Source organism: Pteropus alecto, unplaced genomic scaffold (assembly GCF_000325575.1).
Source record: "Pteropus alecto unplaced genomic scaffold, ASM32557v1 scaffold125, whole genome shotgun sequence".
Taxonomy (NCBI): Eukaryota; Metazoa; Chordata; class Mammalia; order Chiroptera; family Pteropodidae; genus Pteropus; species Pteropus alecto.
The window spans coordinates 1,074,830-1,079,538 of NW_006436888.1; positions in this window are offsets into that span (position 1 = coordinate 1,074,830).

Sequence of the window (4,709 nt, forward strand, 5' to 3'; positions counted from 1 at the left end):
ACCAAGAATAGTTCCTGGCCCATAGAGCTCCCATGTCATGGAGAAGACAGACAGAAATAAGCAAATTCACCATCTGAAAGATTCTTCGATACAGGGAGTCACAAGGGGCAGAAGATAAGTCTAATTTTGACCCAAATGGAGAAAAAAATACTAGGAAGATTTCCTGAAGGAGGTGTAATCTGAACCTAGCTCCAAATAGTATGCAGAAGATTTTCCGGTTGGCTAAGATGGTAAGGGAGATTTCTGCAGGGGAAAGAGGATGTGCAAAGGCCCTGAGGTATGAAACGATAGCTCCAAGCATGTTTGGAACGTGCGAGCAATTCCAATTAACAGGGAAACCTGATAAATCGTGGCAGGAGAGGAGGGCGGGAGTCAGATGCTGGAGAGCTCAGAATGCCGGGTAATTGATTGCATTCCTCCTGTTGGCCTGTGATTTCAAATCTTCCCTCACAAGAAGTACTAAAGGCAGATGGAAACAAATATTGCCTATAGGGGTCTAGACCATGACAATTCTTTATAGATACTTTGAAGTCTCCAGTTTTATCTCAATTTCTATAAATTTGTATCTTTTTCAATATTATATCCATGTTCATTCCCTCATCCAACAAATGCTTATTAAGTGCCTACCAGTTGGCACTTAGAATATAAATATAACCAAATAAATATAACCTGTAAATATAACCGAGATTCTTGCCCTGTGGATCTTTTATTCTAGTGGGGCAGGGAGAAATGGCGGTAAAGAGAGAAAGACAATAAACAATAATTATGATGATGAAGTAGATAGATGATAGATGATATATGATAGAGATAGATAATAGATAGGTAGGTAGGTAGATACCTGGAAGAACAAGAGAAATCACACATTAGATAGATAGATAGATAGATAGACAGACAGACAGATAGATAGATAGATAGATAGATAGATAGATAGATAGATAGATAGATAGATAATTGAGTGTATTAAAAGGTAGTAAGTGCTTTGGAAAACAGGAAAGTTAGAGCAGGATAAGATAGTATGTCATTAAATGAATTAAGAAAGTAATGAATAAATTAAGATGGATGGCTAAATGACTAGATGGCTGGATAGCTGTCTGGATGGCCGATGGATAGATGCATGGATGGAAGAAAAGACTGAAGAAATAAGAAGCCTGGCCGGGTGGTAGGGAACCACTGAAAGAGTTTAAGTAAGGGAATGACAATACTCATGTCTGCCAATGACCTGCCTCCCAGGAGGCTCCCACTCTCAAGGCAGTGGGCTATTGTTCTGTGCATTCGGGATCATGGGAAGGTGAAGACAGGCAGAACAGCTTTCCCAGATACCATCTGATCCCCAAGCAGATCATCAGCTCGGCACCCACACTTCCAGTGCGGCTGAATTTCCAAATACACAGTCGATGTCGATACCTTCTGGGCTCATCGCAGTTAGTGGATAGCTTGGTTAAAAGGCAGCAGAAGGAGGGAACTCACACACTGGAGGTGGGATGCAAGGCTGGGCACCGCTGCCCTCGTTAATGACCACAATCCGATCTCCGAAAAGAGGGGACTAACTGATACTTTGGGAAATGAGTGCATGATAATCATCCCTACTGCTGTTGGCAGAATACCCAGATGGCTTCTCCCAAACACACGGCCGCAACTAAGCCAGTGTTCTAGGGAGAGGAGGCAGGAGACCACGGTTCCTGGCTGTTGCCCAGGGCCAGTCACTTCACCTCTCTGGGTCTCAGCCTTCTTATCACTAAAATGGGAAGACAATTTCCCCGCCCTTCTTACAGGATCAAATAAATGCATGGATGGGGAAACTATGAAAGCCGGATATTTTTTTTAAGGACCATGTGCGTCTATTAAAGAAAGCTAAATGTGTCCCATTTTATAAAGCATGTGGCAGTGCAGTGATTAAGACCGGAATCACACATAGCTGGATTCAGATCTCAATTCTGCTTCTTTCAAATGATTTGGAACAAATCATTTTCTCTCTCAGGGCCTCGACTTTCTCATCTGTAAAATGGGGGCTGTCACATCTCCCTCATAAGCTTCTTGGGAGAATTTAAAAAGATATTGCACTTTGGCACCTGGCACATAAGAATTGCTTTATGAACGTAGCTCTAACGACTATGATATCATTGCTCTGTCTCCAGCCTCCTGCCCAGGGCCCTGTGATTTAGAATGAGGTCCTCCCAGCCTGGTGCATGCCCCACCTTCAGATACTGAGTGATGGGAACAGGTGTGTGGGAAGGGGTCCGTGTAATTCGGAAGGCTGGAATAGACCTTGCAGCTCACACCTCCTCGGGGCCTCTGCTGGACCATTTTGGGTGAGGCAAGAGCGGACGAAGGCAGGAGCAGGAGAGAGAGGGAGGTGGCTCTGATCCCTGTGGGGTGTCACTGCTTCCCCTCGAAGTCAGAGAAGAAGACACCGATAGCACTGACGAGAAAGGCTCAGCAGCCCAGGCCTCTCCGACACCAGCCCCAGCGCCACAGGCTCAGAGATATGTCCTGAGCGACTTCAGACCCTCTGTTCCCTGTGCATACGCCTACCCCATCCCACGATGTTCAAACACAGCCCAGCTGAGGGCTCCAGGTCTGATGCTCGAGGACCCACGACATTCCAGAGCCAGGGAAACAGCCGGTTTGTGAAACGGGTGTTGGTGTCAAGGCCCCACCTCTGGGTGCTTTTCTCCAGGGACTGCTCGCTGTCTTAGAACCTGCCCTGGTCAGAGGGGCCTCCTTCTCTGAGCGGGCAGGCCCGGCTTTGTTTTGTTGTGGGCTTTGTTGTTTTCTTTTTAAATGCAATGAGATGCAAGTTTCAAGACACTGAGAGACAGAGACCAAAGAGTTTTATTTTCCTTGTATTCTACTGTTACCAACCTGAAATATTACTTACTATAGTACACATACAACCCATACCCGGATGTTACACAGAGAGTATAAATAGTAATAATAATGGCTTACATTTACTTTGAGCCTGCTAGGTGCTAGCTGCTGTTCCAAGTGCTTTACCTGCACCGACTCATTTATTCCTCATAAGAGTCTGGTAGGTTTCCAGGCCCCAGCATCAGTGGGGCTCCCATCAGTCAGAGCAGGGCTCCCCACAGGTTTGCAGCCAAGTGTCGGGGACTTGATCAGGTACACTTCCCAGGTGCGGGAAGCTGGTCTGGCTTTGTATAGTGCCCTCTTTAGGGGGGAAATGATGAGACCCAAATGACCGCAGATCCCAGCTCCATTAACTCACTGGAAACTCTCAGTGACAAGTTTTAACACATTCTCCCATAGGTCCATTTTTTAAAGCCCTCACGATGATTTCTAAGGAAGAAGAAACTTTTACAGGAAGCTGCAAGCCTTTGGGGCTCTCATTTCCTGTTGCAGAGACACCATCCATCCGTCTGGAAGAGATGCCCGTTGCTTTTGTCCAGCTTGGTTGAAAGCAGAGTCAACCACTGTCAATCTCTTCTGCTCCCCCAGAGAAGGAGACATCATAGCATGTTAACGTTCAGGGGTCTCAGGCCCGTGAAACCGTTTCTGAAGTGTCCACCCCCTCGAGCACTCTCAGCTGAGGACTCTCAGAGTTGAGCTGGGAGGGCAGCTGAGAGGTTGGGAGTGAGTGACACAACGAATCAGGGCCGGGCCATCATGGGCGAGCTACCCTGCTCTGCAGACTGGGACACCTCGCTCTGTGTGATGTCGGCCTGTCTGAGCCTCCCCTGAGCCTCGGATTTCCTCTTTGAACAATGGCAGTAATGTGTAATTGATCCAGTCCTGCCTCACTAATGGCACTGTTGAGAAGATCGCATGAGACAGTAGCTGTGGAAATGACTGGAATACCTTAACACCCTAGTCACACATAGATGGCTAAAATAATGGGGGCCTTGGTGATTGACAGTGTCCTGGCACTCTGAGCCCTTCATCAGAGTCCGGAGGTGTTGGTTAGATCAGTCTGCTCTGTGACCCTAGACAACTCACCGAACCTCCCTGGGCTTCGATGTTCTCTCCTGTCGAATGGGAATAGTGAAGGGTACACTGAGATAAGAGATGTGGAAGGCCTCTGAGCACCTGTTTGACAGGATTTCTGCTGTTGATAATTAGCAGAGGGAGAGCTCCACCCAGGAGAAGAAACTTGCCAGGTCAGCAGAACTAGGTGCTTTCACACCCTCACTGTGTCTGCCCTCACCACGACAACATCAAAGCCTTGACTTTTAAAGAGAGCAAGGGGATACATATTGATCAATTTGTTAGCGCCTACTAAGTACCCAGCACATAAAAAGATAAAGGTTATAATAATAAGAAGAACCAATAGGTGTGAATTGCTCAGATGCCAAGCCTGGTGCCAAGTTCTTTACACGCATTTAACTCCTGCAGCAAAATAATGAGATTCAATTATTATTTTCCCTATGGTTTCCATTTTATAGATAGGTAAATTGATGCATATTAATATAGAGTCGCTTAGCCAAAGTCACAGCTAGGAAGCATCCACATCTGGATTTCAACCATGTCTGACATACCTGGCTCTCAACCACTGTGGCACATTGTCCCCAAATTCAATCCTCACACCAGTGCTTCCGGCCTGCAATGACTGCTACCAATATTATCCACAGACCAAGATCACATGTTGGTAAGTGGCAGATTGAAGCAAAATCTGTCTTTGGGAATAAACCTTCGGACCCTGACACTCCAGATAGAATGACAGGCACAGGATCTGTCAGTGAGATTTGGGTAGA